The sequence below is a fragment of the Marmota flaviventris genome, chromosome 7 (assembly GCF_047511675.1).
Source record: "Marmota flaviventris isolate mMarFla1 chromosome 7, mMarFla1.hap1, whole genome shotgun sequence".
Classification (NCBI taxonomy): domain Eukaryota; kingdom Metazoa; phylum Chordata; class Mammalia; order Rodentia; family Sciuridae; genus Marmota; species Marmota flaviventris.
Window position 1 is genome coordinate 2,677,824 of NC_092504.1, and position 12,450 is coordinate 2,690,273.

General features: G+C 44.4%; 1 protein-coding gene and 1 long non-coding RNA gene across 3 annotated transcripts in view; both read left to right on the forward strand.

Annotated features, from left to right (window-relative positions):
• Window positions 1-3,209: 3,209 nt before the first annotated feature.
• Window positions 3,210-4,293, forward strand: LOC114094659 (uncharacterized). The gene is made up of 2 exons (XR_003583104.3): window positions 3,210-3,952; window positions 4,044-4,293. It is a non-coding gene; the product is annotated as an uncharacterized lncRNA (long non-coding RNA).
• Window positions 4,294-5,470: 1,177 nt separating this feature from the next.
• The window catches only part of Add1 (adducin 1), a 67,437-nt gene continuing 60,457 nt past the window's right edge, over window positions 5,471-12,450 (forward strand). Inside the window, exons 1-2 of one of the 2 annotated variants that reach the window (XM_027940061.3) lie at window positions 5,471-5,613; window positions 5,915-6,092. The gene's annotated coding sequence lies outside the window, so the exon portion shown is untranslated. The remainder of the gene's footprint in view (window positions 5,614-5,914; window positions 6,093-12,450) is intronic. The other variant, XM_027940057.2, reaches the window with a different exon arrangement.

Genomic DNA, 12,450 nt, shown 5'->3' on the forward strand with positions numbered 1-12,450 from the left:
CCTGACCACGCCCTGACCTGTTCCAAGCTGAGGCTACACCTTTCCTCCTTTACTTCCTGTGGAATAAAATATACAGAAAATTATATAGAAGTGTACAGCCAACACATAGATCTGTGCAACTTCCAGGGAACAGCCCCCAATGCCAGCGGGGGGGCCCCCCCATGCCCTCTCCATCCAGCACCACCTCCTCTGCCCTTGCTTAGGGAAGTCCGCCTTCTTGTTTTTCTAAAAAGCATTCACCACAGATTATGCGCCCACCCCAGCCCCCTCCTGCCTTTGCATTATACAGAATGGAGTGTAGGTGAGCTTTGGCCTCCAGCTCCGGCCATCCTGATCTGTAAGGTTCATTCATGTCGCTGAGATTGTTCAAGCCACTGCAGCACACCCGTGGCTCACAGGTCTCTCTTACTGTAGATGGATGGACATTGGGTTGTTTCGAGTTTGGGGTAATTACAAATGCTGCAACAGTTTTACCTACGTCCTGTGCAAAGGAGTTGGAATTTCTCCAGGATATGAAGATCTTTCACTGTTGTTTCAGGATACTGTTCTAGTTCACCAACCGGAAAATAATCTCCTTGGCTTCACATCCCTGCCAACACTTGATACTGCCAGACTTTTCATTTTCACCAGTCTGGCATGTGTATAACTTTGGCTCTTATTTGCACTTAGCTATTTACTAATGAGTTTGAGAATATTATCATGTATTTATTAGCCATTTTAATCTTGTCCATGAAGTGTCTATTCAAGGCTTTTGCCCATTCTTTATATGCTTTATATGTTTGTCTTTTTTTTTTTTAACTAATCTATAGGCATTTTTTTAAAAAAAATTTAGTTGCTGATAGACCTTTATTTTATTTATTTATGGTGCTGAGAATCAAACCCAGTGTTTTATACATGCTGGGTTAGCGCTCTGCCACCAAGCCCCAGCCCAGCCCAGGCTCGGCCACCAGGGCTCGGCCACCAAGGCTCAGCCCAGAACCCTAACCCTAACCCTAACCCTAACCTCAGCCACTGAGTCCCTGCCCCGGCATTCTTCACATAGTCTTCATGTAGTGACGTGCTGCAAATATTTTCCCCAAGCCATTGGCTTATTTTGACTGATTATGTTTTTTTTTTTTTTCCTTTTTGGTACTGGAGATTGAACTTAGAAGTGCTTTACCACTGAGTCACATCCCCAGCCCTTTTTGAATCAGGGTTTTCTTAAGTTGCTTAGTCCTCATTGAGTTGCTGAGGCTGATTCTGAACTTGGAATCCTCCTGCCTCAGCCTCCTGAGTCTCTGGGATTACAGGCATGTGCTATCACATTTGGCCCAGACCCTATACATTTTAAAACTAACTTGTCCATTCCAATAGCAACAACCCATTGGCTTTTTTTTTTTTTTTAGTACTGGGGATTGAAACTGGGGATGTTTCATCACTGAGCCATACCCTAGTCCTTTTTAAAAATTTGAGACAGGTTCTTATAAAGTTGCTGAGGGTTTTGCTAAATTGCTGAGCCTGGCCTCGAATTTGCAGTCCTCCTGCCTTAGCCTCCCAAATTGTTGAGATTATAAGCATATATTTTGACACCCAGCCAAATTTTGATTGGGAATAATAATGTATTCCATTATAGCTATGAATCAGCTTCAGGAAAATTGACAACTTTATAATCTTGAGTCTTCAGATACATGAATGTGATCTATATTCATTTGTGTCTTCTTCAAGGTTTGTCAATAGGATTTAGTAATTTTGTTAGTTTAATATTGCTTATTTTTTTTTACTAAGTATGCTTTGTTGGTACTTTATATTTCCTTTAGTCTATTGTAAAATGTGTATTTTCTTAATTTACCTATTTTTTGTTAATAGCATATTAGATGTATCTTATCTTTTTACTGGAGTATTTTGTTTGCATTTAATGTAATTAAACTTATTAGCTTATTTTATTTGCATTGCTGGGGATCAAATCCAGGGCCTTGTGCATGCTAGGCAAACACTCTGCCACTGAGCTACATCTCCAGCTCTTATTATTATTTTTTGAGGGGTTACTGGGGATTGAATTCAGGGGCATTTGACCACTGAGCCACATCCCCAGTCCTATTTTGTATTTTATTTAGAGACAGGGTCTCACTAAGTTGCTTTGCACCTCACCATTGCTGAGGCTGGCTTTGAACTCATGATCCTCCTGTCTTAGCCCTCCAAGATGCTGGGATTACAGGTATGTGCCACTGCGCCCAGCTTTTTTTTTTCTAATATTTGTTTTTTAGTTGTAGTTGGACACAATACTTCATTTTATTTTTTTATTTATATGTGGTGCTAAGGATCGAACCCAGGGTCTTGCACATGCTAGGTGAGTGCTCTACCGCTGACCCATAATCCCAGCCCCAGCTTATGTTTTTATTGTTCCTTTTTTTTTTTTTTTGAGATGGGGTGCCTCTGTTGCCCAGGCTGGTCTTGAACTCCTGGGCTCAAATAGTTCTCCTGCCTCCACTCCTGAACAGTAGGAATACAGGGGCATACCACTACACATGCTTCTTTTTCTATCCTTTTTTTCATTCTTTTAGATTGAACAACTTTCGAAAAATCATTTCACTTCTCTTTCTACTAGTTCAAAAGTCACATACACATTATTTTTATTAGTGTGTGGAGTTAAAACCATTAAATCTCGGGCTGGGGCTGTAGCTCAGTGGTAGAGCACTTACCTTGCACGTGTGAGGCACTGGGTTCAATCCTCAGCACCACATAAAAATAAATAAATAAAATAAAGTTATTTGTCCATGTTAAAAACAAACAACAACAACAAAAAAACATTAAATCTGCGCCACAGCACAAGTCCTTGGGTGACTTTGCCTTCACTGACCTCCTTCATGGTTTCATACATATTGTACATCATTTGTGGATTTTAACCCTACGTAGGCAGTATTTTTTTTTTGATTTTTTTGTAGCTGGAAAGAGAAGGTAAATTTTAACAGCATTGAAATGGTGAGATCTACACAAGATAAAAAGAATCATTTGCCATTTCAAAGTACATGGTTCTGTGGCTTTAAATATATCCACATGGGGCTGGGGATGTGGCTCAAGTGGTAGCGTGCTCGCCTGGCATGCGTGCGGCCTGGGTTCGATCCTCAGCACCACATACAAAACAAAGATGTTGTATCCGCCGATAACTAAAAAATAAATATTAAAATTCTCTCTCTCTCTTTCCTCTCTCACTCTCTCTTAAAAAAAAAAAAAAAAAAAATATATATATATATATATATATATATCCACACTATGCAACCATCACCATCATCAATCTCCAGAAATTTTACCTTCCCACACTGAAACTCTGTCCCCATTAAACACCAACTCCCCACTCCCCTGCCCAGCCCTGGGCATCCACCATTCTTCCTTCTGTGTCTTTAAGTACTTGTACTTTATATTCATACAGGTGGAATCAAACCTTTATCCTTTTGTGAGTGGATTGCTTCACTTAGCAAAATGTCTCAAGGTTCATCTGTGTTATTCCATGTATGAGAACTTCCTCATTTTAAGAGGCTGAATAGCATTCCATTGTCTTTCCATTCATTATTCAGTGGACACGTGAGTTGCTTCCATTCTTGGGCTATTGTGAACAATGCTGCTGTGAACACGTATGTTACAAATCTGTTCAAATTCTTGTTTTCCTTTTGCAGTACTAGGGACTGAACCCAGGGGCACTTTTCCAGAGCTGCAGCAGCAGAGGACGGAGGCAGGCTGATACTAATTGGCTGTGCCATTCTGTTTGCTTGGTTGTTAGAGCTTAGATGTGCTGATGGACATTAATACAAAGACCTGCATCCTGGTGCCAACTCCCATCCATGTGCCCCTTCCTTAGAAGTCTTCATCCTCTAACTTCCAGATCACCACTTCCAGGATCCTGACCAATGAACAAAGTCTCATATCTCTCCACACAAGGGAATGGCTGGGATCTCCCCCTGGAGCTTTGCTAACTGGGGTCAGTCTCCTAACTACCGTCTTTCAGTGCAGCTGCTGAATGGGTTTCAGCTCACCAATATACTGAGCCCACTTTTCATTGCTTCTTGCAGGGTGCCATACCATTCGTATGAGCTGAGTGACACTGGACTGCGGTGGGCGACAAGAGGTCTAGACTACCTATTTATGTACCTGCTTGAATCCGGTTCTGGATCCAAAACTGTTTATGACTTGGTGGTCAAACTCAGCTTATGACAGATGGTTCTTGCCTCAGAGTTAGTTTTGGTGTTCCATAGAAAATTTCATTTCTATTGGAACCCAGCAGAATTCTAGAAGTTACTTTTTAAAGCTTCTTAACCTGTGGGTTTGTATCTTTAAATATTATTTCTTCCTTCCAGCTGCCATCACCATTTTCAGGGAATATATTAGTCCTCATGAAGTGGTCCTAAAATTCTGCAGTTCAATCTTTCCCAGATTCTTTTTGGTTTAATTTAGTTCTTCTCCTTGCCTTCAAGTTCAGGAATCTTTTGTGTCTAACCTATTAATCCCATCCATTGTATTTTTCACCTTTACATGTTTTTTGTTTAATGTCTCCACTCTCTAGTTGACATACTTTCCGGTCTTCTGCCCCACCAGCTTTCCTTCAGCATCTCCTTTTTGTTGTTGCGGGGCTGGGGATGGAATCCAGGGCTTCACGGACGCCTGTCAAGCACTCTGCCACTGAGCCACATCCCGAACCTCTTCAGCCGGACCACTGCACTGGATGCTGAGGATTCGGAAGTGAAGGGACAGAACTGGGGTCCAGCCATCTGAGGACAGGCAGTAGGCAGGAGCAGGTGCCTAGAGTAGCGGCTGCTGGCGCTAATCCACGGCAGTCTCCCTGGCCCAGAGGCCCCGACGGGAGCAGAGGCCTGCGCTGGCTTTCTTTGGCTGTGCAGGGAACAAGAGCCCTGCCCAGCGGGGACTCGGACGAGACAATAGGAGTGGCGGTGTGCGGAAGGTGCCGTTCTGGTCACCGCGGGTGGACGGCCTGCCAATGGCTGCTGCAGGCTCATTTCCTGGTTCCGCGGAGGTGCCTGGCGCTTGGCATCCGCAACCAGCAGGCTTTCCTGTCGGCGCGACCTTATCGGGGCCCGCAGGCCACGCTGTCCCGACCCCACCCTGACTGCCAGCCGGGCCCCAAGCCTGCCTGGGGCCCGCCCGCCCGCGCTGCCGGGTACTGGGGCCCGCCTGCGCGTTGCGTAGCGGGGCCGCAGCAAGCCCCCGAAGCAGCCGCACAGTTGCCAGCGGCGGAGCCCCACGTTTCCGGGAAGCAGCCCCGAGGGGCCAGACCCCGCCTCCCTTACCGCCCACGGGGCCGGGCCTGCGCAGCTGCGCCGCAGCCGCGAGGCCCCGCCTTCCCCAGGTGCCGCCCCCGCGTCTCGCCAATAGGAGGGTGCGATGCTGGATGGTGGCGGCGCAGGCCGGGCCAATGGAGAGGCGCGTCGTTGAGATGCGGCGCCGCAGGCCGCACCCAACTCGGGCGGTGGGGGCGAGCGAGGGCGGCGGGGCCGGGTGGGCCGCAGCCGCCAGGGTGCGCGCGGCGGGCGGGGGTGGAGCCGGAGCCCCAGACCCAGCGGAGCCCGCAGGCGGAGGCCGCACTCGCGCTGGGAGGCTGCTCGTTGCTCTCGATTCTCTGCGGAGGTGAGGCGGGTGGACGGGCGCAGGCCTCCGCAGTAGCGGACCCGTCGCTGCGGGCTTCTCGGTGCAGCAGCGCGGGCCACGGGCCTCGGGCACGGTGGGGCGGGTCCCGCCGACGTCTGGCGGCTGCGGGCCTTGCGGACGGAGGCCGCGGGGAGCGGGAAGCGGGTCGCCGGCGGCCGCGGCGGGGACGGCCTCCTGGTGGTCTTCCTGCGCTCTCCCGCCTTAGCCTTCCCTGCGTTTTGGGAAGAGCCGGAGGACCTCTCCCTGTCGTTATTTTCATTTTTGTTCTTGTCACTCGTAGCCGAAGGTGTCTGGTAGGTGATCTGAGTAGTTTATGCCGACGCACCTTGGGATGAATGTTTTGATTCGCCCGAAACTGCTGTTGGCTTGACGGTGCGATTTCATGCCTAAAATGACCTAAAGCAATTGCCATCTCCCAAAGGCCTTTGAACAGCAGCTGATAGCTGTGTGCGTTGCAGGTGAGTTTTGTAGAGAGATTTTTGTGTGTCGAAAACTGATTGCCATCTTCGTGGGGATGGGAAATCGAATGTTGAAAGATCCAGTTCGTCTCCTTTGCAAAACACGTGTGAAAAGGAGCCTTCAGCGCGCCCGGAGAGGGGAGGCCATTTCAGGCCGAGGGTGGACTTCAGTATGGGGTGGGCTTATAACATTGCAGCCTTCAATCTCTGGAGAAAGCCAGTGGTGTAGAGTATCTCTAGATACAAATTTTGGATAATTCGCTTTAGTTCTTTCGGGGAAACTAGAATAATATAGTTATTTTTTAAGGAAATGAATGGTTTTGCCAGTCAGAACTGCGTCTCAAGAGTTTTGATGTGGTTTACCCCGGCATCATTCGGTAGTTTACTACTTTGTATTGTGTAGCTTCTAGAGTTTCAGAGACTCAGAGTCTGTGAATGACCTGAATCTAAATTCAAATTCTACTCAGTCTCCAAACTGCGATAGTTTCTTTAAAAAAAAAGTGTGGGCGTGCAGTTTTTGCCTTGCCCCTGAGAGGCAACCCTGTACCACCGAGCTACATCCCCGGCCTCTGCAGCTTATATTATACAGGCTGATACTTTCCTGCTTTAACTCTTGTGATGTAATCTGATTCTGATAAGGTTTTGTTTAATGTTTAATTTGTTACTGATTTTACCATAAAAGATGCTTTTTTTCTTTGATTTTTTTTTTTTTTTTTTTGGCAGTAGTACACGGACAGAATGCCCTGTTTGTTTGTTTATTTATTTATTTATTTATAGGTGGTGCTTAGGATCGAACCCAGTGCCTCACACTTGCTAGGCAAGCGCTCCACCTCTGAGCCACAGCCCCAATCCCCAAAGCTGTTTTTTTATGCTATTGTTTTTAGTTCTTGTATGCAGTCGTTATAGTGATCAGGAAAGTAAATATTAAAATACTTCAAAAGATACCGTTATTTTTATTTTCAAAATTAAAGAGTTGATTCTCTAATATCCTTTAAAAGTCGCCTGTGAATTGTATCTATGTGTTTGTCCTTGTGAACTCAGGATCTTAAATTTATTTTTCTTTTTTTGGTACTGGGGCTATGTTCCCAGGCAGGAGGATGGCAAGTTTGAGACTAACCTCAGCAATTTAGTGAGGCCCTAAGGACTTAACCAGACCGTGTTTCAAAATAAAACAGGGGTGTTACTCAGTGGTAAAGCGCTTGCTTAGAACATGTGTGCAAGGCCCTGGGTTCAATCCCCCGCACAACAAAGAAAGAAAAGTTAGTGTATATGAAATGTAAATAAGTTATATGTTTAGACTTGGGTTCCATCCATAGATATTTCACTATGTACATGCAAATATCCTAAAATCTGAAAAAATCCTAGACACTTTTGGTCTTATGCCATTTCAGATGAGAAATACTCATTCTGTGTTTAGAAACAACAGTTCAGGCCTTTGGGCTGCTTACTGTACTAGGTTAATCATTGTTTCTAGATCCTTTTAGTGAGCCGGTTGTGTGTTACAGATACTTTCGGTGTCAAAGTATGAATTGTGTTCTACTTAACCTCAGCCTTATACCTGAACCTTTTTTCCTTCTAAGCCAAACATTTTGTTTCTTCTTATTCAATCATTTTAGCCTGCACTGTACAATTTATCTCAGAAGACTGTCAACACAAGCACCAATGAAACTGTTAAAAGAATTTTTTTGTACCCTTGTTAGGTCTATCTAGTCAAATTCTGTTTTAAAGTCATTTAGAAGAGTTACTATGTTGTTTTGCCATCACTGTATGTATAGTTTAGTTCTATAGTTTGGTTTTTATTTTGCCTTCACTATTTAAAAATTGCTTTTTAAAAATTTAATTTTGAGGGCTAGGGCTGGGGCTCAGCGGTAGAGCCCTTGCCTAGCGTGTGTGAGGCCCTGGGTTCCATCCTCAGCACCACATAAAAATAAATAAACAAAATAAAGGTATTGTGTCCAACTAAAACTAAAAAGGAAATATTTTTTTAAAAAACTTAATTTTGATAGGGCATGGTGGCACATGCTTGTAATCCCAGTGACTTTGAAGGCAGAGGGAGGATTGCAAGGTTGAGGCCAATTTCAGCAACTTAGCGAAGCTGTCAGCAACTTAATGTCTCAAAATAAAAAGGGCTGGGGGTGTGGCTCAGTAGCTAAATGCCCCTGGGTTCAATCCCCAGTACCTCCCTTCCCAAATAAAAAGTTTTATAATTAAAAGGCTTTCAAAGTCAAACCTGTAAAACAAGTATAGTTGAACCTCTGTCTCCTTCATCTTATTCCTTCCTTTTCCCCTACATATTCTTTCCAACTTGTATTTTGGACCTGAGATCCCACTCAGGGGTGTTTTAACACTTGTAGGTGGACACAATGCCTTTATTTATTTATCTTTATGTGGTGCTGAGAATCTAACCCAGGGCCTCATCTGTGCTAGGTGAGTGCTCTACCACTGAGCCGCCACCCCCCCCCCCACCATCCCTCCCCCCAGCCCTTTTTAATTTGTACTTTGAGATAGAGTCTGGCTAAGTTGCTGAGGCTGGCTTTGAACTTGAAATCCTCCTGCCTCAGCCTCCTGAGCTGCCGGGATTCAGGCATGTACCACCACACCTGGCAAGTTATAACTGCCTTTTTTTTTTTTTTTTTTGGTACCAGGGATTGAACTCAGGGGCACTTGTCCATTAAGCCATATCCCTAGATATTTTATTTAGAGACAATAATTTTATTTAGAGACAGAGTCTCACTGAGTTGCTCAGTGCCTCACTTTTTGCAGAGGCTGGCTTTGAACTCGAGATCCTCCTGCCTCAGTCTCCCAAGCTGCTCAGATTACAGGCGTGTGCCACTATGCTTGGCTAAGATATAACTGCTTTTTAAGGAACATTTAACACAAACATCTTGCCTGGTAATGCTCTTTTTTTTTTTTTTAAATTTTATTTTAGTTGTAGATGGACACAATATTTTATTTTAAAAATTTATTTATGTGTGGTGCTGAGGTTCGAACCCCAGTGCCTCACACATGCTAGGCAAGCCCTCTACCACTGAGCTACAGTCCCAGCCCCTGATTTTTTTTCTTATTCTATAATTTGGTGAAGATTTTCTGGTACATTTAAAGGTATAGAGTCTAAAGAAATTCTTCACATAGGAATGATATCATACTCCAGAATTCTCTTCTGTCAAGAAGACAACCTTAGCTTTTTTGTTATATGGTGATTAATGACTATAGGTTAAAGACCTCAGTTTTATATTTTCCTTTTTGTAAACAGTTGCCCTCAGCCCCTCAACTGCAATAATATAGTTTTGTGTTATCTACCGTTTCTGAGGTACAGACATCAAACTCATATTGACATAATAAATACAGTGTGCCTTAGTAGTTTTTTCCCCTGTTGTTACCAGTGTTCCCTCACAGGTCATCCACATGTTCATTGAGCTCTGAGATAAGTGTGTGAGTAGTGTGCCTGTAGCTGTAGTCATGTGTAACGATTTGCTCACATCTGTTCTGCCTTCAAGATGCTTCCTCAGGCAGTCCTTCTGTGCTGCCTCCACTGTCACTGCGTGGGTCCCCGCAGTCCCCGTCTCTCCCTTGGACTCCATAGCAACCTCCAGCTGGTCTCCTGGACGCTTTCTTCCCAGCTCCTACCCATCATTTAGGGTGTTTTTCATAAAATACCATTGGATCACCGTCTGTCCTGTTTAAAACTCATCAAAGACTGATAGTCATTGTGTCTAGGTATAGGGGATGGGGTGGCTGTTGGACAGGGTTACAGACAGTCCTCAACTTAGAGTTTTTTGACTTTACAGTGGTATGAAAGCATATCCATGCAAGTATTCTGTTTTTCAGTGCAGTATTTAATACATTACAGGGGATATTCAGTACTTAATATACATCAGCTTTGTGCTTGATGACTTTTTAGCCCAGCTGTAGGCTAATGTCAGCATTCTGAGCATCTTTTTCTTTTCTTTTTTTTTTTTGGCAGAACTAGGAATGAACCCAAGGGCGCTTTACCACTGAGCCACATCCCCAGTCCTTTTAAAATTTTATTTTGAGATGATCATGTTTAGTCGCTGAGGCTGGCTTTGAATTTGCAATCCTCCTACCTCAGCCTCCTGAGTCATTGAAATTATAGGCCTGTGCCCAGCTTCTAAGCATATTTAAAGTAGACTCAGCTAAGCCCAGATGTTCAGTAGATTAGGTGTATTCAATGCATTTTCAACTTACAGTATTTTCAATTTACAATGGGTTTATCAGGCCATTATTCCATCATAAGTCTAGGAACATCTATATGCCTTTGGAATTTTGATTATTTGCCTGGATTATGTATTCAGACTAATAAGTTTTATAAAAACAAAAGGGTTCAATTCCTCGTACAAACAAACAGCCCCTGCTGCCTTGCTCTTAGAATGACAGTCCTCCATTTGACTGGTGTTATGGTTGGATATGAGGAATCCCCCAAAAGCTAACACATGAGACAATGCAAAGAGGGTTCAGAGGAGAAATGACCTTTACAGCTTTAACCTAGTCAGTGAATTAATCCCATGGTGAATTAATCCCTGATGGGATTAATTGGGTGGTAACTGGAGGCAGGTGGGCTGTGACTATGGGGAATACATTTTGGATCTGGAGAGTGGAATCTCTCTGCTTCCTGATTGTCACCTGAGCTGCTTCCCTCTGCCACACTCTTCTGCCATGATGTTCTGCCTCAACTTGAGCCCTGAGGGAGCAGCAAAAAAGTCACAGCAGCAAAAAAGCTGGCTGAAACCCCTGGCACTGCCGCACTGCCTGCGCACAGTGGGTGCAGTCTGCGGTGGGCAGTGCCTTTGCGTTTTCCTCGCTGTGTGCTCTTCTGTTGAGGCGACTGTTGATAAATGGGGATATGCTTTTATTTGGCAAAATAGAAAGTATAGAGTCCACATTATACATTTTATTTTTCATCTTTTTAAGCACATGCAGTTTGCTAGGTATTGTGCTTTTATGTATATTTAATCCTTAAACCTGACAAGCAGGTCCTGTTTCAGATGGCAAACCAGGAGTTTTACAGAGTTGCCCAGGTCCCACAGCGAGGGGGCTGTAGATGTAGTCATGTGTAACGATTTGCTCACATCTGTTCTGCCTTCAAGATGCTTCCTCAGGGCTGGAGATGTGGCTCAAGCGGTAGCGCGCTCGCCTGGCATGCGTGCGGCCTGGGTTCGATCCTCAGCACCACATACAAACAAAGATGTTGTGTCCGCCGAAAACTAAAAAATAAATATTAAAAGTTCTCTCTCTCTTAAAAAAAATAAATAAATATTAAAATGTTATTTAAAAAAAAAAAAAAAAAAAAAAAAGATGCTTCCTCAGGCAGTCCTTCTGTGCCGCCTCCACTGTCACTGCATGGACTCCATAGCAACCTCCAGCTGGTCTCCTGGACACTTCCTTCCCAGCTCCTGCCCATCATTTAGGGTGTTTTTCATAAAATACCATTGGAGATGTGGAGTTGTTGTGGAGATGGAGTCCAGGCCTGGGGTGTCCTGCCCTCTAGATGATGCTTTTAACTGGCCGGTGCTGCCCCCGCTTGGTGGACTCCTCAGTCCTAACATGAGGCCTCTGTTGGCAGCTGCTGTCCTGGTCTCCCCCTCAGTGCATTCACATCTATCCCTGTGTTGGTTCACTACTGTACTTCTGCAGTCTAGCACGGTGCCAGAAACAGTAGGTCTTTAAGAAATATTTGTTCAATTAAAGATTTTTAGTTATTTTTTAAAAGCTTGGTTATGAGGAAGAATGTTCATGGATGATTATTACAGGAAATATGGCTTCAATTCCCTTAAAGCAGGAGTTGGCAGATTTCCTGTGAGGGGCCAGGCAGTAAATATTTTTTGAGCTTTGAGGGCCAGGTGTTCTGTTGCAACTGCTCATCTGTATTATTATTATTATTATTATTTTGTGGTGCTGAGGATTGAACCCAGGGCCTTGGAATGCGGGGCAAGCACTGTAACAACTGAGTTATGTCCCCCGCCCACTCATCTGTATTTTGAACAAAAACAGCCATGAGTGATATGCATGTTGTTATCGTATCTCATAAGTTGCCCTGGAACTTTTGATCCATTTTCTTCAACCTCTTGTGTAGCTGAGATTACAGGGGTACACCCCTGCGCCTGGCTTGTGAACCTTAAAAATATGAGCATTGGGCTAGATTTGGTTGGGGAGAGTTGTGTTTGTTAATTCTTGCCCAGAGTCTTAAATCTTATTAGGTCAGATTTGACACTGGACTTCTGGACAGAATTTGTCTGCCTGTGTTGGCTCTTTGAAAACACCGTGCTTTGGTCTGTTTAGGACTATAGATGACATCCTGCTTCCATCCTGCTCCTAGACTCCCTGTGAGTAGACTGTGCAC